Source organism: Meles meles, chromosome 16, assembly GCF_922984935.1.
Source record: "Meles meles chromosome 16, mMelMel3.1 paternal haplotype, whole genome shotgun sequence".
NCBI lineage: Eukaryota > Metazoa > Chordata > Mammalia > Carnivora > Mustelidae > Meles > Meles meles.
The window spans coordinates 75,208,288-75,230,857 of NC_060081.1; positions in this window are offsets into that span (position 1 = coordinate 75,208,288).

The window sequence follows — 22,570 nt, forward strand, 5'->3', positions numbered from 1 at the left end:
TTTTAATGTTATTTGGTCGTTTGGAATATTCCACAGATGGAAACAGATGGTAAGGTCATGAAGTGGGTGAGCATTCAGCGTCATAAAATGCAAATACATTTTCTCCATGTTAGAGATGCTGCAGTGGAGTCCTGCTAACGTTATAGGTCACTATCTAGTTCCTACGAAGATCAGGTGCTCTAACAAGACAACATAAATAGAGAAGGGGCTGAGGCTTCTGCTGGCGGGAAAGGGGCTGAGAACAGCCAACAGAGCTCCTTTTGGTAAAATAAATATGTATTTCCTATTTTCTCCTTCAAATGACCTTGACCAATTCTTCTCTCGTGGTGGGTAAAGAACAGTTCATCCTAGATGAGAATGGAAATTCATTTTTCGCAAAACATAATTTTAATAAGGGGATTGGTTTCTAGGAAGGCAAATATACTAGATTGTAGACTCCTTGAGAGTCGATTCCTGGCCTTGATTTCAGGTTCATTCACTCATTCATTCAGCAAATAATTAGTGAACATCTACTCCGTGCGAGACATTGCTCTAGACATGTAGGATATATTAATAAACAAAATGGGGGAAAAGTCCCTTTATGGAATTTACATTTGAACAGGATAGGTGAGGCAAAAACAATATGTAGGATAGGTAAGTAAATTAGTATGTTATTTTAAGCAAAATAGTATGTTTAGAAGTGGGAAGTGCAAAAAAAGAAAGAAGAGTAAAGCAGATTTGATATGATCAAGATGGCTGGCATGAGGCATGAGATCCCCTAGAAATTAATTCATATTTTTTTAATATTCATCCTGCAGACTTTTTATTTTACAGTGCCTACACATGAGTGTATTTTGAACAATGATCAATTCTGATGAATACACAACATTGTTGCTTCCTTTTATTCAATCAAACCGACGTCATAAAAATTCTCCTTGTCAATGACTATCTTTCTAAAATGTAAATAAATAAACACGGTAGTTAGGGAGGTCTTCTTAATGTATTTTTTTTTAAAGATTTTATTTATTTATTTGACAGAGATGACAAGCAGGCAGAGAGGCAGGCAGAGAGAGAGGAGGAAGCAGGCTCCCCGCTGAGTGGAGAGGTCGATGTGGGGCTCGATCCCAGGACCCTGGGATCATGATCTGAGCCGAAGGCAGAGGCTTTAACCCACTGAGCCACCCAGGTGCCCCTAGGGAGGTCTTCTTGAAGAAGGGTCTACTTGATCAGTGATGTGAAGGGAACAAGCCAGAGCCATGGGGAAAGGCGTGCACCTGGCATGTCTGAGAGGCAACAAGGAGGCCAGTATGGCTGTAGAGGCAACAGCAAGCAGGGGAGAAGCGAAGGAAGGCAGAGAGGGAAGATGTAGCTGATACTGAATCATTTATGCCACTGAAGGCTATTGTCAGCACTTCGGCTTTTACGTTGAGTGAAATGGGGTGCCTTGTATAAATAGAGAAGTGACATGGCATAACTAATCACCTAAAAGGAAACTCTCTTCAAAAGACATCTGTGCTCTGATGTCATTGCAGCATTACTTACAAGAGCTCAGACTTGGACGACAGGGACAGCAAAGTAAGTGTCCGTCAACAGATGGATGGATGAAGTAGGTGTGATCTGTATCTCGCATATTATTCACTTACAGAAAGAAGGAAACCCTGCCAACTGTGACAATACAGACGGATCTTGAGGGCATTATACTAAGTGAAATAAGTCGGAGAAAGTAAAATTCTGTATGATCTCACTTAGAGATGGAATCTAAGAAACCAGACTCATAGAGGCAGGGCAGATTGGTAGTTGCCAGAGATGGGAGGTTGGGAGTAGGGAAATGGGTGAGAGAGTTCAAAAGTTCTAAGTTAAAGTTCTAAGGTGATTACATTCTGAAGATTTAATGTGCAACATGGTGGCTATAGTTAACACAACTGTATTGTACATTTGAAAGTTGCTAAGAGAGTAGATTTTTAAAAATATTTTATTTAATTGAGAGAGAGAGCATGAGAGAGAGAGATCATAGGCAGGTGGGACGTGTAGTGGGAGAAGCAGACTCCCTGCTGAGCAGGGAGCGCAGTGTGAAACTCGATCCCAGGACCCTGGGATCATGACCTGAGCTAAAGGCAGACACTTAACTGACTGAGCCACCCAGGTGCCCTAAGAGAGTAGATCCTAAACGTTCTCATCGTAAGAAAAAGTTTAACTTTGTTACAAAAATTGTAACTGTAAAAAAAATTTTGTGGTGGTAGATGTGCAATGAAACTTACTGTGGTGACCATTTTATAATATATACCTGTATCAAGTCATTATGTTCTACAACTAAAACAAATACGATGTTATATGGCAATCATGTATCTGTAAACTAAAAAGAAAAAGACCCCTCTGGAGAATGGGTCAGAAAGACACTGTTAGCAGGCAGGAGGTGAAGGGAAAGACCAGCGAGGAAACTATGTCAGCAATCCTGGAGAAATAAGGATGCCCAGACCAAGTGGGGCATCGGAGATGGTGGGAGGTGATTGGACTCACTATGTCTGACCCTAGAGCTGACAAGAGTTCCTGTGGATTCTGTGTGCACTGTGTCAGAAAGGAGGAACCAGGGAGAGCTCCAGTTCTTGGCCTGACCAACTGAAGGCAAGAGCTGTCCTTTCCCTAAAGACGGAAGGTTGCAGGAGGAAGTGGTTTCATTTCCATTTTGGACAAGTTGTGTTTGAGGGGACTATTCGTTATCCAAGCGGAGATGCCAAGTAAGGTAGTTGGGTATCTGGCAGCGTCACGAATTTTCGAGGTCTGGCCTAGGGATATGAATTTGGAAGTGATCAGCACATCTGATATTTAAACCTAAATATCATCTGATGTCTGATATTTAAGCTATGAGACTGGATGAGATCCCTACAGGCGTGCGTGTGAGGAGAGAAACAGGAGGTCTCAGAAGTGACTCTGTGACGAGCTCAGTGAAAGTGGAATGCATAAACAAAAGTGGATGAGTCATAACAGAAATTAGCGCATTTCTTCAGAAAATGGCAACTCAGAGAAATAGCCTTAGATATGTAGTTCATGCAAGCAACACCGTAGTTTATCATTTGAAATGTGTCTTCTTCTAGGTCCAGGGTGGAAGTGGGGACCTGATGAAGAAGGTCGCAGGGAGAGGAGAGAGAAATCACAGTTGCGCCATATTTGTTCACTTATTACGTATCCCTTCCTTCCAGCAGATACATTTTAAGGGCCTAGTATGTGTCGGGCATTAATCGCTAATGTTGGGCACTTGCAGGGTTTTGCTACCCACCATCAGTTTCTTCTTTTTGATCGTCTTAATTTCCTTCTAGGTATTACTGCTTCCAGCTGTGGGCCACCCTACAGAAGCAGTGAGCCCACAAATCTGTACGACATAGGTACTGCCAAGAGGCCAGGCATGTGACCTAGGCTGGGCCAACTAGACTCTACCCCAGCGTTTGGGCCTTTCAACAATGAAAGAAAAAATGACTAGTGACCCAAGAGAGTCGAATTCAAGTCACCATCGCAAGCCACACATATAACTTTGAATTTTCTAATAGCTACCAAAACAAGGTAAGAAGAAACAGGTCTAGCTAATTTTAATTCTACATCTTATTTGACTCCATGTCTCCAAAATGTCATCAAGGTGTAAATATTATAAAAATTATTCACAAAGTTTTATATTATTTTCCTTGTATGGAGTCTTTGGAATTGGATACATGCTGTACGTTTACGGTGCAACTCTTTTCAGACCCGCAGTATTTCAGCCCTCGATCGCCACGTGTGGGGTGTCACTGTGTTGCAGAGGGTAGGATCCGAGTTCATTTATTTCAGCAGCAGCTCACTAAGCAGACGGAACCTTCTGCAGGCTCTCAGCAGCAGGGCTTGCTTCCTGACCCTCCAGAGCTTCCTCAGTCTTTGGGAAGCCCTCTCCATGGTGTCCTCCCTTCTGATAGGAGCAAGTCAGCACGTTTCCAGGAGCCTAGAATGCAGTTTCTTTTGCTTAGGTTGCTAGAGTAATTTCCTCTTACTACACTCAAAGAAACCTCACTGCTCTACTCCTTTTCTGTTGGAAAACAAAGAAGGATGTGTGCTGAATCCAGACTTTTCACAAGGGTGGAGTCAAGAGGGTTACACCTTCAAGAAGGATAATGTGAGTCTGCATGGGATTGGATAGAAAAAAAAAAATCTCCAAAATAGAGCTTTGGGTGAACAGGCAAAGATACATAAAATGTGTATGGTATGGTCCTCCTTGTCTAATTTCTTCAAAAACCATGTGTGTGTGTATATACACACATAAAATTATTACATGGAAAGGAACAAACTTGCAGAACAGGGTGACCTTTAGAGAACATGGGTGGGCAGTGGGGAACATGTAGATTATGGGCAGAATTATGCCCCCGCAATCATGTGTTCAAGTCCTAACCCCCAGTACTTCAGAATATGACCATGTTTGGAAAGCGGTCTTTGAGGAGGTAATTGAGTTAAAATGACATCACTTGAGTGACCCCTTATCCAATATGACTGCTCTCCTTGCAAGAGTCTGAGATTTGGATGTACTACATATGATAAAAGAGAGAGAAGGCAATGTGAAGACACAGGTAAGAAGATGGCCGTCTCCAAGCCAAGGGGAGAGGCCCCAAGCAGACTCTTCTCTCATGGGCCTAGAAGAACACAGCCCTGCCAGCACCTGAATCTTGGACTTATAGTTTCTCTGTAACTGTAAGAAAATAAATTTCTGTTGTGGAAGCCATCTTGTCTGTGACCCTCTGCTGTGGCAGCCCCAGAAAACTCATACCAGGAAGTAGTTAAAAGAGAGGTGGACTTCTACTTACTTTAAAGGTTTCTGTTCTAATATTTTTACATGTACTTCTACATAAATATCAAAAAATGGGAATATTAGAAAAAGAAGACTCAGGGTCCTCCCTTACCTTCCTGTGTCCCTCTGCTTCCTTCTTTGTATACATTCCCTTCTTGAAATTTCACCACACATAAAGCAAACTCCTAGGACGCTTACATCTCCAAAGGAAGGTAGAACTTATGACTTAACTCTTCCTTGTTCAGTGAATGCACTTGCCTGTCTTTTTACTTGTGGGCACACCATGACGTCCATTGGAATGATTATGGAGTCATCTTTGTTTGGTTTCACTCTCTGTTCTCTTGTCAAGTTTGTTATTATACCTTTATGACGTTCCTCATCTGGAACTACTTAAGTTACAGGTCTTTGCTTGTAGGTAACAGGATGTGTACCTTATAGTCTTAAGCAGAAAAAAAAAATTCATTGAAAGGCAAGAGGGGACCTAACAGGCTCCAAAGAGAAGCTCTAGAAACAGGTTTGGGAAAAACAAAAAAACAAAAAACAAGAAGGAATAAACTTCATAGGGGGAGGGGAGTCATAGCCAGAACTGATGGTCTCTTACTTGAGGATGCTGCTAATGAAGTTAATCAGCCTATGTTTGTTTGTTTTGTTTTGTGTTTTGTTTTGTTTCTGAGTCCTTTTCTTTAGGATTCCATACTCAAAGGAAAAAAAGTCCAATGAGCTTAAGTTGCCTCATACGCCCATCCCTTAGTCAGGAAAGACAAGGCACTCTCCCCAGCAGGGAAAGTGCTCATTGTAAGGCAGATCCAATGTGCTTTTGCCAGAAAAAGGGGATTCTAAGTAGCGAAAATAACATATTTCTTGGATGATAATTGATTTATTTGTTTATTCCACACCAGGGGCCATATTCTGCAGGAAGATCTTTCCTATAGCATCATCTCCCAAAGGGCAGGGTTGGATTTACAATTTTCTTATACAACATCCAAGATGATGAGTGATTGATAGGTGTCTAGAGTTACAATGTGAAGTAAATTCAATTACATTGTGCCTAGATAGCTTTCTTTATGGTTGTTGTAAGGGTTCCTTCTCTAGGTTTTGCCTCTTACTAGAAAGTTGGTCTCCCCTTTCAAGATAGTGATTGAAACTACTTTGAAGAAACTACTAAGGTCTGTTGGCCAGACCTTACCTCATTTTTTTAGGTAATTGAAAAAATCTATCCAACACCCTCATCAGTCATTGGGGGGATGGGGGAGGACGGGAAGTAGACTCTTAAAATCCTTCCTTTCATCCATGTATTTACAGACCCAGGGAAGGTTTGAGTTAATCTCTTTAGGAAACAAATTTTAGAAACATTTCTTAAGGTTTTGAATGAAGTTATTCAAAGGTATGTATAATTATGGCCTAAACCATCGATCTCATTAAGTCCAGTAGCATATTACATGGATTTGGACTATGATTATGAAATCATGGTTTTATTTTTCGCTAATTAAATATTGAAGTTTAGGTCTAGATGTTAATCATACTCCCCCAGAGTAACTTTGGCTGAGATTTTGTGATGCAGTGGAAACAATGTGAGCTCCTGACCTTGGGCAGACCCATGTAAGCTCCGTGTAAAACCAGTTCTCCTTCCAGGTGCGGAATCCATACCAAATGGGAACTGCGGGGTGCGGGTCTTCCCGAAGAGAACACATGAGCAAAACTCAACCAAAGTAAGTGCTTTGTCATTCGTGCTCCTTTAAAAAAATTTTTTTATTCTTTTTTAAATTGTGTAATTAATATACAATGTTACATTAGATTCAGGTGTACAACATAGCGATTTGACAGCATTATACATTACTCACTGCTCACCACGATAAGTGTAGTCCCATGCAGTGTGGTTATAGTGTAATCAACTGTACTCCCTGTGCTGTATTTTCATGTCCATGACTTATTTATTTGAGTGGCTATACTAGAAGAGAAAGAGGCAAGACAGTTAGTTGCAGGCTCATGATTTGAACTGGGATCTGAATTCAAATCTGAAATCTATCCTATTTTAGCCACATGACTGCAGGTAAGTGTCTTAAATTCACAGAGCCTTCATTTCTTCATCTGTAAAATGGGGCTAAACTATCTATTTCTTATTGTGATCTTTAGGGTCAGATGAAACACTTGAGGTGTCTATTTCCTGTGTGTCACAAGTACTCAATAAATTGTAACCATTATGATTTGGCAACTAACATTTTACATGACTGACTCATTTCTGTTCCCTACTGTAACCCATTTAAAGCAGCTTAATGATTACTGGTTTGTTTAATCTGTGTGGGTCTGTTTGGTTTGTATGAATACAACCAGTTGTGACCTATAACCCACAGTTTCCTAAGATGCTTCTAGAACACTAGCCAGCCATACAGTGTAACAAAATTGGTCATCAGGAACATGTTTTCTGTTCAAACAGATTTGGGAAAACCTTAATAAAAGTCAAACTGCTGTTTATTGCAGGACTTTTCAGAGCCTTTAATATACTATCATGCATTGTGACTTTCCAGAGGCAAATAGTGCAGACGAGTTTCCTAACTTACTTGACCAAAAAAATAAATAAATAAATAAAATAAAAACACATTAACATGAAGTTAGTATATTCAGAAAACACTGTGAAGAAGGGATGGCATAGCTGTGTTACCAGCCACTTGCCAAGTGGCATGAGAAGGATTCGCTGCAGACAATCCAACTTGCCTAGAGCGGCCATTGGGAATGTAATCTACTTCCTCTTGAAAGCAGAATTTTCCCCCCAAATTGAGTTGTAGCCTGTGAGGGAGAAACAAATTGCCACCCCACTGTTCACACTTCTGCTCTGTCTGTAAATGTTAGGAACTACCGTAAAAAGACATTTGAGTTCCTGCGGCAATAAATACACAAATACAGATTATCTCCAAATATGGCTAGGGCATCATTTTCTCCCCTTTCACCACCTCAGAGTCCCTAAACAGGTTTGAATCTGTTGGCAAAGCTTTTTAAAGCCATCTAGCTGACTTTCTCTTTCATATGCTAGCAATCTGTTCACTCTATTCCCAGGGAACTCAGATGGAGCTCGCTCTCTTTCCTCCTCTCTTTCTCCCTCTGCCTCCCTCCCTTACTCCTTCCTTTCCTGGCTCTCCCTTTCTCCCCCTTTCTTATTTCTTGGCAGACTTGCCCCTGGATAGACAAATTGTAACTCCTTCTTTCACTGGCACTCAAGCACCAGAATTTAGTCAATCCCACTCTATGCCATTGGCTAAGTAATGACTTGGAATTTGTTACCCGCAGTTTAACTCTGTTCTCCGCCCACCATTGATAGCAGAGGAGTTTTACCTGCAAAAGAATGAGGTCCTATTCTCTATGCACGAAATGTTCTGGTTTTCCCCAGACTTCTGCGCCCGAGTGAATCTCAGGCAAAACAAGAAAGTTCTGCACACCCATCAACATTGGGAAGGCCGTGATGTTCCTATCTAGAGCTGAAGCTGGAGATTGAACACGAAAGGGAAAAAAATCTTGTGGCACATGAGAAATTGCGTGAAGCTCGCACTCAAGGTCGAGGAGGACCATTTTCCAAGGTTTACGTGGTGCTGCTTGGGCAAAATTTTCTTTAGCCTCTTGTACAATCTTTAAATTATATGATACTTTCAGGATCCTAATGGCAATAGTCACTAAGGTGAGCTATAGTCATGTCTTCATACATACGGGGGGAGCAATTAGAGCTTTGCAAAAGTGAGGCAGAATTGGGGAACAATGCCGGCAGGAGTGATGATGTGAAAGTAGATTCTGCACCATAATATGATTGTCTGTTTGTGCTCCCACTCGTGTACTTCTAGGACCTGGAGGCTTGTGGGCACACAGTAAGGGCCCAATAACTGCTTATTTAAGGAAAAAAAATATCTTCAATCATCTATCTATGGTCCCCTCTATCTATGGAGTTGAACTCATGGCTAAGTTATATCATGACTAAGAGGCATGGCATCATACTTAATACTGGCCTTGAGGGTTAAGGGCAGGGTCAGCCCTGTCCCATCTGTGTGGCTTTGTGCAAGTTACCGAGTCTAAACCTCACCCTCCTCATCTCTCCGGTGGAGACGAGGTCACTGAGACACATTCAGAGCAAAGATTGGTTAAGACAAGGTATGTCAAATCTTTGAATGCACCTGGCGTATTGGAAGCCTCCACTAAATATTAATATGTTGATGATAAACTTTGCATCAAATCGGTTCAAAAAGAGTGGGTCTTCAGGTAGAGTAGTATAGAACCAGATGCTAGGCAGTGTGAATTTTATGTCCCATATGCCGTATATACTGACTTACAAATGCAGGCACTGGGTCCAGAATCAGATGTGGCGCTACATGGCACTGTCCCTCATCCTCGGCCCCACCCAGCACCGTGGGAAGCACCAGGACCACAGTTGTTCACACATCCCATAGACAGTCACATAAATAATCATTTCAAAAGGTTGCTCTGGGTCAGTGATTTTCAGCCAGGGAGAGGCTTGCCCCTCACCCCCACAAGAACGCTCAGCAGTATCTGGAGTCCTTTGTGGTTGTCCCAGCTGTGAGGATGGGGGCGACAGAGTGCGCTCTGGGCTTCTGATGGGGAGGGGGGCCAGGATCAGTAGCGTCCAAACTTGGGAGCTTGGGTTTTAAAAACATGTGACCTTTTAAAGACTCCATCAGAGTCAACACTTCTCAAGGATAAATGATTCATAAAATTATTTTCAGAATTTGGAGAAGGGTTCAGTCGAGTGGCTCAGTTTGGCTGTGAGAACAGGGGAGCAAGATGGTTCTGGGGAGCCCAGACCTGTTACACTTCCTGGGGTCCCCTGGTTGGGCAGCAGGGCCAATGCAGAGAGGTGCGGCCTTATGAAAATATGTCTTGAGCAAATATTCTGCTTGGGAACATTTAAAATAAGTCATTTTAAAATACTCAAATGCACTGACTAGCAACAAAGATCCTAATTAACCCAGATTCCACTAAAAATAGGAAGAGCCCATTGCATTTAGGCAGAGTTATTTCGTTAGTGGGTGAGGCAGGCAGAGAAAATAAATTCTAGGGAATAATGATACCACAACTCTCGTTTTTTATGCTTGGGCACCGTGTTGCGTACTGTGGTGGAGAGTGGGATGAGGAGAAACTTTGGGTCTGGAGTCCTACCTCAGCCCTATCACCTATCAGCTGTGGGAGTCTGGGAAATTTCTTTCTTCCTTTCTGCTGCTTGTGGTTTAGTCTGTAAAATGGGAACTGTAGTAGTATGTGCCTCATGGGATTGCGGTGAGAATTCAAAAGAATAAAGTCTCCAGGACACTCAGCGCAGTGACTGGCACATATGTTTCTAGGAAATGTGAGGTCATTCTCTTCAGAATAATCCTTCCAAAAGCTGTGGAGATAGGTAAAGACGAGAACATTGAGAAATGGGAAAACTGTCAGGAAGAGATGAAGAGAGTTGTCTGAATTCCCACAAGCATGGAGTTGCCAAGCTGGGTGGAATTCCAGAGCCCACTTGGTAACCCTCGGCGGGGAAGGGTGTCCGGCGCGTCTGAGGACACAGCACATGCCTGTCGAGGAAAGCTCTCGTCCAGTGTCCCTTCAGTGATGGACATGTTAAGCTGATTTTGCCCTTTGTCACCCTGCCGCTGTTGCTGCCATCCCCAGGATGGGTTCTCAGGTCCCCAGCGGGTGCATTGGAGCATCCAGATAATGTAAATGGTGGATTTCACACTTGGAAAGTTGCCCTTGGAGAAATAGTAAGAGGTGTGTCAGCGTTTCCACCAAGAACTAGTTCTCAGCAGACCGGAGTGCCGTCCAAGGTGCGTCCCTGCCCTGATCACACTGGACCTTGTCACGTAGCTTCCTTCACGTGCTCTCACTGGAAGAGGCCTGGAGGGAGAGACAACTCTGTGGGCTGCCAGCAAGATTAGGAAGGGCCCACAGCATGTGTGTGTGTGTGTGTGTGTGTAGGTGCCTGTGTGCGATTGTGTATGTTTTAGTGTGTATGTGCACGTTTGAGTGTGCGTGTGTGTACTTCTGTGTGTGCCCGCATGTGTGTGTATGTGTATGCAAGTGTGTGTATGTGGCACGGGTGTGCATGTGAGCATGTGTGAATGTGTGTGTGTGTGCCTGTGTGTGAGTGTGCCCTGTGTGAGTGTGTGTGCACCCATGTGTGCCTCTTTGTGTGTGTGTATGAGTGTGTGTATTAGTGTGTATGTACCACTGTGTGTGTCTACCTGTGTGTGCCCTCGTGTGTATATGTGTGAGTAGACCTGGATGTGGTTGTGTCTATGTGAAGGTGTGTATGTGGGTATGTGAGTGTGTGTGTGTGTGTTTGTGCCTGTGGGTGTGTCCTCTGGTCGCAGAGCTGGAGCTGCCTTCACCACACAGTCACTGTGACGAAGGCGATGATATTTGTCGAGGCTGACACTGGAGTCATGGGAATAGCTTGGAGCTGGGCTGCTCCTAATTATATTTAGTTGCACAGCCCTGGATGTGACAGTGAGTTTGGTTTGAAACGGGTGATGTGAAGGCTTGACAGTGTCTTCCCAGCTTGACAGGACTGGGGTGGAAACAGTAGCTGATGAGCGTGTCCCCACCCACAGCCCCCACGGCCTTCTGGGGGAACCTCCCTGCATGCCCCAGGGTTCAAAGTCACAGGGGCGCTGAGCAGTGGCAGCCGGGCACGCAGGCCTCTGCCCAGCCTCTTGCCGTCATTGCTTACGCTTTTTACCACTTGATTTTTTTTTTCTGGCTTATTTTTTGGCCCAGTCATCTGGTGATGGGTGAATTGAGGAAATAAATATCAGAAATGACTCCAGTTGTGAAATTCGTCCGTGTCCTCCCCAGGCCAGGACTCCAACTGCATCATTTGATATGATTGTCTACACTGAGCAAAGCTGGGGTCCCTCACCAGCAACCATTCTGTACATGCTGTGATACCAGAAACTTTTCTCAGGCTCACCCTGGTTTTAAAATATTTTGTTGACTGTTCCCCTTGCTGTACAGAAGCTTTTTCTCTTGATGAAGTCCCAGAAGTTCCTTCACGTTTTTGTTTCCCATCAGTGGATTAATGCAGCGCGACTAAGAAGAAATGGTTGGGGGCCCCTTGGGTAGCTCAGTCGGTTAAGCATCTGCCTTCAGCTCAGGTCATGATCTTGGGGTCCTGGGATGCAGCCCCATGTCGGGCTCCCTGCTCTGTGCCTCTCCCTCTGCTCATGCTCTCTCCCTCCCTCAAATAAATAAATAAAATCTTAACAGCAACAAAAAGAAGAGATGGTTGTGTCAAAGACCTAATCTCTCAACTCTGATCAAATCTGCTGTAAAGTCCTGCCCATACCGAGAAGATAGGCATTTGAGGAAGAAGAGAGTTTTACAATTCCAGGGAAATCTGTAACATCCAGTGGTACGTCTGGGCTTTCTATTTGACTTTTTCTTAATATGAAATTAACAAAAATAGCTGCAGTCCTACTACACGCAGCTCTCCAACAGTCAACGATGATCCGTGGAATGGAGGTTGTCATATTTATCAGGACTAGCAACAGTTACCATATAATTATTTGCCAACTGCGAGTCCACTGTGACTGACTCGTTTTTTAAAATATGTGAAATCAGACATTTCAGAGACTGTCAAAAAATGCCACCACTCTAGATTTTCTTTCGCTTAAGGGCACTAGTGACAAGGCATGGTGCCACATGTGGATTTCTTTGAGTTTGGAAGTCTGCCATCCACAAGGGTAGGGCCACCCATGGATTTGCTGCTGCTGTATCAGATTGGGGGGAAAATTGAATTATAAAGAACATTGTTCACAGGTTATAACTTCCATTGAAGTGGTGACTGCTTAAAATTTGTCAGTGCTGAAGTCCTTCTATTTTTTTTTTTTTAAGGCACTTGCCATTTTTACAGATTGAAACATCCAAGAGCATGAATTAGCTACAAGAAGACGTTAACCACACGGGTATTCCCCAGAGGGGTTGATGCCAGAGAAGAGTTTAGATGCATGGTTCTCAACCCAGTATGGTTTTTCCCACTCAGGGAAGACATGGCAATGTCTGGAGACATTTTTTGCTTATCACAGCTTGGGCAAGGTGGTCCATTGGAATCTAGGTAAGGGATAGTGCTAACCATCTCCCAATGCATATGATGGCCCACGTGCAAAACAGAGGTGTCCTTCCCCATGGGTCCTTTTGATCCTGAATTTATCATAGATACCAGAGATGTGTAGGCATGCCTATTCACGTAGGTAACTTAAGGCCAATTAATAATGTACTGTGTTAATTGGCTTGGACTTCCACAGCAAAATATCATAGACTGAGTAGCTGAACTAGCAGAAATATATTTCTTATAGTTCTGGAGGCTGGAAGCCTGACACCAGAATCCTGGTATGGCTGGATACTGGTGCGAGCTCTCCTGCTGGCTTGTTGATGGCTGCCTTCTTGCTGTGTGGTCGCTCAGACTTTCCAAGGTGTGTGCACTCAGAAAGGGAGACAGAGACGGCAACCCTCTGGTATCTCTTCTTACCAGGGCACTAATTCCATCATGAGGACCCCATCCTCATGGCCTCATCCACCTCTAATTACCCCCTCAAAGGCCCCATCTACAAGTATCTTCACATTGAGGATTAGGGCTCTGCTATGGTCTGAATTGTTTGTGTCTCCCCCCAAATTCCTCTGTTGAAATCCTAACCCCTAAAGGTGTTGATATTAGTAAGTGGTACCTTAAAGAATTGATGAGTTCATAAGGGTCGAGCCCTCATGAGTGGGATTGGTCTCCTTATAAAAGAGACCCCACAGAGCTCCTTAGCCATACCCAGGGAGCATAAATGGGTTCTAATCAAGGGCATCCCCTATCTCCTGAGTAAGGAGCCCGTACAATGTGAACATCTGGATTTTAGAAAAATTACAGATTACTAATTCAACTGTACTCTTCATTCCTGCTTTTTTTTTTTAAGTAGAAAACGTGTACTGTAGTTATCTTGTCCCCACCGATAAAAAGTGTGGCTATTTTCCAAAGAACAGAGGACAGTTACACTCCTCAGCAGAGGAATGGTGTGGTCTGGGTTGCAGTTTGTAAAGGTCTTTCTGATTTCTCTGTGGGGAAAGATTCACTCTTGTGTAATCAAGAGTGAACGTGCTAGAAGTCCGAAGACTCTCGCCACAGTCCAGATGGGAAGTGAGGACAGGGGCAGCCGCAGAGATAGAGAGAAGCAGGGTATTTCCGAGATACATTTACGATCAACATGACTGATGATAGAAAGGAATCAAGAACTCCATGACTAGCAGGTTGATAGAAGTTTCATTCAACAAGATGCTGAAATCTGGGGGAGGAAACGACCTTGAGTGTACCTGTAATGAAGGACAGGGTAAGGGCTCGAATCAGAAACTCTGCATTCGATGCACTAAGTGGAAGATAGTAGTTGAATGTCAAGTAGTCATCAGGTGTACAGATGTGTCTGGAGGTCAGAGGAGGGCTGTAGGTAGGAGACTAGTGTTTGAGCATTGTAACACGTACACAATGTTTAGGAATATGGCTTGGATAAGACCTTTCTAGTTAGAAAGCTAAAGAAGAGGGCTGATGATGAATTCCCAAGGTACTGCCCTCTTTGGAGGTCAGGTAGAGAAGAAGTTGAGAAAGAAGCCCTAGAGAGGTAGCAAGAAAACAGACATGAGGAAAGGAGAATGTCTTGGAAGGATAGAATGGGCACACTCTGTCAACTGCTACTGAAGGACAGAGAAGGGTCGAGAATCTTTAGCAACATGGACATCTTCCGTGAACTTGATCACACAATTTCTGTGGTGTCTTAGGGCAGGAGCCCAGGTCAGCATTATCTGAAGATGAAATGAGGTGTGAGGAAAATTTGCTTCAAAGTTAACACTCGTCTTCTGTTATCCATCAGTATCCTACACTTTCTTGAATCAGCAATATTTGAGACTTTGGACTTGCAGCACTAATAATCAAACTTAAATTGGTCCAACTGATTTTTTATGTGCAGGGCACATGCTGGTAAATATCTTTCAGTTGTTCATTTATCCTTTTTTTTTTTTCTCAACAAATATGTATGACGTCTGTCGCGCAGGTTTCATGGTGGGTGCTTAGGGTTACAGAGGTGGAAGAGACATATAACTTCCCTACCCTTTCGGTCATTGTCTTAGACAAGACAAAAGAAAAAAAAATAAACCAACAAATAGCTGTTTAAGTTGAACAGGCTCCTTGGAGGAAACAAACACAGTGCCTGCATCGTGAACATTGGGTGGGTCCATTTTGGTTGGTTTACGGAAGGGCCATCTGAGGAGGTGATATTTTAGGTGGAAACATGAATGATGCAAAGATATACCACGCTGGCCGATGGAGCATAGCTTTGCAAAAGGCCCAGCCCAGTAGGGCCAAGAGTCTGCAAATACCTTGAGTGGGCGAGAGCTACCATACTGTGGGAAGCAGAGTGCACAAGGGTGCAGGCATATGGTGGGGCTGGATGAGTATGCAAGGGCCAGAATACGCAGGGATTCGTGGACTTACACCGAAGATCTTTCCAAAGTTGCCTTCCGGACTATGTCTTTGAAAAAGTGTTCTGAGATCAGACAGAACTGTTTCCCAGCACAGTATTTCTAGACAGCATCTTAGTAATTTATATTTAAAAAAATCTCAAGACACATGCATACTCTAGACTAGTAATTCCATTTCTAGGAATTTATGGTAAGGAAGTAACTTTCCATATGCATGCATTTTTGTCTAGAAGAAAATTTGCTTGTATCTCTGCAATTCCTTGAATTCTGCACTGAAAGCCAGTAGATTTTATGACATGCAATTTATACCTCATGAGAGCTGATTTTTTTTAAAGAGAAGAATGATCTGACAAAATATTAAAAATAATGTAATGTTCATCGATATGAGAATGGCTAATACATTCTGCTCCATCGACACGCTCCAATTATACAATCGTATTGCTGGTAGTTATTTTACTGACATGCAAAATATCTATGATATTTAGTAGTAGGTAAAAATAAGTCAAACACAATAAATATAATTTTATTTTAATTTATATTAGAAAGATAGGGTGTCTGGGTAGCTCGGTGTCTGCCTTTGACTCAGGTTATGATCCCAGGGTCCCGGGATAGAGCCCCGCACTGGGCTCCCTGCTTGCCAGGAAGCCGGTTTCTCCCTCTCCCACTCCCCCTGCTTGTGTTCCCTCTCTCACTGTGTTTCTGTCAACTAAGTAAATAAAATCTTAAAATCAATCAATCAATTAATGAGAGCAATAAACATATCCTATAGATATACATAAAAAAACAATATTAAAAGTCATTTTTCCTGAGTGTTGGGATTGTGGGTAATTTTTACTCATTTCATTATGTTTTCCTTTGTTATGCTACATTTTTTGCTCTGACCATAAAGGACTTTGTGATTGGAAAAAACACTAAAGTTATCACCATGTTTAAGCAAGACAAACGTTAACAACCAACAGAAAAAGATGTTCTCATGATTAAGAGCTAGAGCTCTGGGGCATCTCTGGAGACCACTGAATCCAGCCCTCACCTCATTTCGGAAGAAATGAACATTAGAATTAACATCAGCTCTGGTGACCAACTGTTTTGGAAAACAGGCCAGATGGTGCTCATCGTCTCTCTGGTGTGCTTTGAGGGGGTATTATTGGCCTTCTTAGAGCAGCAATTACAGAACATCTTTGCAGCTAGGTCATTCCAATTACCTTCTAGCAAAGGTGCAAGATATTTTGAAAATTTCTCACTATCCCACAGTTTGTCATTGCCATACAGAATGCATTTGTCCGGAGGAGGTCTTGTTTATGTCCTTGAATTTTTCTTAAACAGGATGCATTGAATTATGCAACCACATCCTTCCTCATTTGAGGGGCTGATCGTGCGGGCAGTAGAGCCTGATCATGACCCTGCAGTTCGTACAGGTGAGTCTTGTGATTACATATGTCCACAGCTTCATGGTCGATGGCACAATTAGGATAGATTAGTAACGAAAGTTGCATTGCAAGGCAAATAGTATTTTCAAAGTTTCCTAAGAAACCGGTGTACTGAAGGGGCACCACACGTTCAGACTTTTAATTGGCCAAACTTGAGTACTCATTTTTATTTTTAGAGCCAAATGGAAAAGTCCACAGCAAAGACCTTATTCCAATACATATTACCTTGCATTTTTATTGTAAAGCTAAAAACAACACCCAAGCCAATGTAGACTAGTAGTCTTTCCTCAATGTTTCATCTTCCCTGCATTATTCGTGTTGGGGATTGTCCCTGCCACACATGTTCTGAATATTGGAGACCTGGAGATGCTAAGCAGCTAACGTTCGACATGGTTTTTGACGGGCAACGGTTCAACAGGTATGTTTCGAACACCTACCTTGTAAAATGGTCCTAGGCATTCAAGTTCAGGGCATGCTTCCTAAATCCTGGAATTCAGTGTGGCATAGATGAAAGGATTAAGCGTTAAATCTCAGTTCATCTATAAAGGAAGTTTTAGGACATCTTGCAGATGTATGGGTATCGCAATACAGTGGATTCACGTCTTAGTTGGGAGTCCTGTTCTTGGGTCCGTGCTCAGGGGGAGATCACATTTCTCAAAGCACAGTTTCTGTCTTCTCTAGGATTCTGCAAATCAACCTGTGGAGCAGGCTTGCGGCTTTCCTTCCATGACCCCTGACATCCTAGAGACTTCTTGTTCGTTCCACTTTAATTTCGCCCTTCCTCCAGCCGAAAGAAGCATTTTCTAGGAGTACCTGGATGGCTCCGTCAGTGGAGTGTCCGACTTTCGGTTTTGTGGGATTGAACCCTACTTCCAGCTCCATACCAATCGTGGAGCCTGATTAAGATTCTCTCTCCCTCTCTCTTAGCCCCTCCCCACCTCTCTCTCTCTGGGGGAAAAAAAAATATTTTCTGCTCTGCCGGGTAGAGAGGCAGACCTTTTACTTACCATTTATTTCTCCAAGTTTGTGGGCCCTGCTCAGGGTCTTTACTGTTCTCCCAAGGGCTTCCTTCTTGAAATTTCCAAACAAGGAAGAGGTCATTTTCTCTGCTCTCTGCTGCCACATACCTTCCTGAGCAGTGATAGCAAACCAGCTTGGCTCAGTGATCTCCACAGTGGGGTACCTACATCCTAACGGGGCCCAGGAGGGCTGGGCAGGCGGCTGAGGAAAACCATATGGCTTTTACTTATACTTAGGTTTACACATATAGGAACGGATCTTTACCAATAATTATTACAGAAATCAATTTCGGCATCTTCACCCAGTTCTTACGCATGGCAGTCATCCCTCTAGCACTCCACGCATGGCGAAGGGAGGACGAGGGAGGGAAGAGCGGAAGTCCTCAGTCAGAGTGTGGGTAGCAGTGCCTGGCCTCTTGGGTCACTGCTGAAGGAATGCAGGTTCCACGCACACTGTGAGGTGATTTCTAGACAACGCTACCTCACAAAATTTCACCCTTACAAAATTGCGAATGACCGAATAAGATTCTTGCAAAGAAAATACAGATTGAAAATAGCAAATGATTGTGTAATCATAAACCCGTACCAAGAAAATGCCAACGCTCTTCCTCTCCTACCTCTAGGATCTACAATTCCCCACCATATTTCAACGTTAAGTGAAATCTGTTGGAAACTGTCCCACTCTCTCTCCCCAGGATGTTCTTTGGGTGTGAGGGGAGTTTAGACTGTCCAGTCAGGGTAATAGTGATGTTTTAACAGTGAAAAGCCATGTGCTTTTTAAGAAAAACATGTAGGAAAGGCCTTTTAAAAATGAATCTGGGGGTGGGCGGTTAAGATTTTAAAAATAAAAATAAAAACATGGAGACAGAATTTCTAACATGTGAAAAAATATTTCTGAGGAAGGTTTTTGTTGGGTTTGTGAACCCATTTGCTTAAAAATGAAAAGACGTCTGCCATTTAATTGATGGAACTGGTGAACCGATATCAAGAAAGCAGGATATATATATTTATTTATTTGAATTGGCAGTTGGTCTTGAAAATGAACACCAACATCTAGGATAGATGGCCACTAGTGTCCTTCTGTTTGGATCCACACATCTTTTTTTTTTTTAATTTAATGTATTTATTTGAGAGAGAGAATATGTGAGAGCATGAGGAGGGGGAATGGAAGAGGGAGAAGCAGACTCCCCACTGAGCAGGAGCCGGAAGTGGGTCTTGATCCTGGGACTCTGGGATCATAAGCTGAGCCAAAGGCAGACACTTCACTGACTGAGCCACCCAGGCACCCCTCCATGTATCTTTCTGAAATGTCTTTGTAACCCTTGACTGACACGGAAAACCAGCATTTAGCTTGGAATTATACTTTTAAATCGTTGTTTTGTATGCATTTTTAAAAAATAATAAAGCATATTCTATCATATTTTTCCCCATAAAATATTTATAATAATTTTTAGGGAACAAAAAAGGTGTTTTACCATGAATATATGAAATTAAATTTACAACTATTAAGATGTTTAATTCTTTTAAAATTTCTATTTATAAAGGTCTATTTTTAATTCAGGTGTACATAATATAGTGTAGTATGTGTTAAACGGGTACAGAATAAATTATTATACACGTACTGAAATGTAATCACAATGTTTTAACTGGGAGGAATGCATGGATATTTATTTTTTAATGGGTGTTGAGCTTGGCAACCAATGACACAGTAATTATATTTGAAGAAGGGTCAAGGCACCAAGCAAAAGTTCTGATAAGGTAGAGAAGAGAGCACTTAATATTTCTCAGCTCTTTTCTGGCTTCTCATACACACCTGCCCTTAAAGGATTTACAAATTCAAGGCAACACTTAGTCCCCTACCCACTTGCGCATTCTGGGGCCTGGACCAAGGGAGGGGTGCCCTATTGTCTGGCCCTGGTCCTCCCCTGTGTGCTCAAGGCCATCATTGCCTTTGCTCAGACAGGTCACACCTCCTGGACTCTCACCCTCCCCTGATCTAAACTAACCTACAAAGACCTCCTTGACCCTTTCTGGTGGTAAAGAGATTCTGCCTCCTCTGAAATCCCAGAGCAGGGATTCATGGACTGGGCAGGTCTGATGTCTCGTGGTGATCATGGTAGCTATTTGAAAACTTGGTTTCCTCTGCCTTCCCTTCAAAGAGCCTGATTCAGGGGAATTCAGGAAAGGGTATTGCTTGGGAATCTGTATTTCTGGAAAGTCTCCAGCTGGTTCGATGCTCAGAAATCAATATCCAAGAGATTGTTTATTGGATACATAGCACATACCCCTTTGTGGTATCCGCTGTCTTTTTAGAAATTAGCTCATCTTTCTAATTAGCTTGTAAATAATTCAGAATCAGAGATTATTATTGTTACTGTTTTACCCTAGTGGATAAGTCAGACATCATTTATTTATTATACAGTAAGTATTGATGGATGGATCCAAGTGCGCTACACTCTTTAGAACGACTCTGTGAAACCTTGTAAAATACTGAAGGAATTAATGGAATCCTATGGAAAAAGTGGTGGGCAGCAATAATTGAACCACTTGAATGCCAATAGGTAGGTTTTAGTTTTCATTCTCAAATTTTTATTTAAAAAAAAAATGTGTTTCTGCCATGCCTCCATGTGTTTCTTCCAAAGTAAATGATCTTTTAAAAACTTAAAAACCATTCTACAAATTTCTCTCCAGTTATCTCTAACCAAATGACATTCAAAGTATTTTCTTTTTAATGAGGGGAGCTGTGAATCAGAAAACAAATATGCAGAAACCTATTAACAGGCCAGTAATTTAGAATGAAAAGAAAGAAATTTTCTACTACTGAAAGAGAGCTCTAATTTACATGCAAATGTGTGGAGGAAAAAAAAAGGTTTGCTGGAATTTATTTTTAATAGATAGCAGATCTAGATAAGAGACAAGAGGTAAAAATTGATGGCCTCGCAAACCCACTGCTGGTTAGAACTGCAAAGAAATGGGGCAGTGTCCTTAAGGATGAACTATTTTAATAATAATCTTGCCACTTGAGAAAAATTATTAATTCATCTAATTAACATTAGTATGTAAATTATTCATTACGGCAACTATCAGAATGAAATTAGAATTTCTAGGTTCATAAATTGTCCATGCTTCTGTCTTCCCTAGCATGAGAGATGCTGCATTTTGGAAGAACAGCAACTACTTTAATGAAATATAATTACAGATGGTAGAAAAATAAGGGCACAGAGTGTTATTATAAACCTGCTCTTAGCAAACAACTATGTTTAGTTATTTTGGCATTAATAGAGGACTAGGCCCATTGGCTATTTATTTGTGGTTTTTAAAAAGTTTCCATAGTGTAGTGGTAATTAGCTGGTGGTTTTGATACTTGTTAATTAGCGATGTTTTTTTCTTTCATAAATGGGACTCTGCTAGCCCTCTTTCTCCCAGAAGCTCAAGATCCAGCATTCATTATGGAAACCAGATGAATGAGATCAAAAGATTTCTCATCTCTTTTCTTCCTCAGTTTGGCATCACCCCACTTTATCCATTGACAACTTTAGATTTTGCTCTCAGTTTAGGAAGAAGCCTATTGGCAAAGCAGTATTTATGAAAGCCTGTAGCAGCTAAGGGATGGCACCCGATCTGGGAATAATTTTCCCTGAAAATCTCTTGCCCCAAAGCAAGTTCACCTGTCATGGCATGGGAAGGTGTAGCCCACAGAGGGGTTCCCAACCTGATTATCTCAAGCCAGCGAATCAATTCGTTTTCATTCTTGGAAGAGCACAATACCTGTTTCGACAAAAGAAGCTTGAGAAATGTATGTATCAGGCCCATGATTCAGCCTGTGTGCATTATCAAGTAAGTCCTTTGTTCTCGTATCTTCAGCTCATGCTATCCTCTTACTCAGAACCCTTCCTGACATGTAACCCTTTGAGAATCAAACCCAAAGTCCCCATCATGACCTTCAACACAGATAAGAGGGTTTCCTCCTTGTCTCTCATCTCCAGTGTTCCACTCAAGTTTTTCTGTGCCCGATGCCAGCCACACTGGTCTTTTTTGTTCTTGTCTTTAAACTCAACAAGCTTGTCCTTGTTTTAGAATTTGTGATCTTTGGTTTTTCTGCCTGGAGTGATGCTTTCCCTCCTGATCTTCCTATGGCTGCCTCTTTTTTAAAATCCAGCTCTTACCTGAAATATCACTTCTTAGAGAGAGATGTGGTCCTAGCAAAATCTTTGCTTGTCTCTCTAAAGGAGCTACCGTGTGACCAGGGTTGAGGATCTTAATGGTCCTCAACCCTGGTCACACGTCACCTGCCATGCTTGGTAGATCTCTACCAAGAGATTACCCTATACCCAGACTTTCTGATTCAGGTGAGTCTGGGAGGAGGCCAAGAATTAGCATTTCTAAGAAGTTCTTAGCTGTAGTAAGGTTTTGCAGGTGAGAGACATAGGACACCAGGCGAGATAGGCGCAAGGCAAGGTTTATTAAAGGTGCCCTCAGGCGAGGTTCCGGGACTCAGGAGAGGAGAGTCAGGGAAGTCGCAACCGGGAAGGGGTTGAGTTGAGCTTTTGTTGGGCCAAGGCAGGGCGGGGGCTCATAACCATATTTGGTGAGGTTAGAGGTTGGGGGTTGGAAAGTCCCAAAGTGGCTGGTTTCTGTTTCTTGCATAAGTTTTGGTTTACTCAAGGTGATGTGTCCTTGACAGATGTCCTTCTGGCAGGAAAGTCCTGGGTAGGGGGAAGATGGCGGTCTGGCGGCCGTTTTATTGTTCCTCCTGCATTCCCAGGGCCGCTGACGTAACTCTAGCTGCTTCTGATCTGGAGATCACTCTTGGAGAACTACTGCTCAACCCTGTTACCTGATTTTAATTCTCT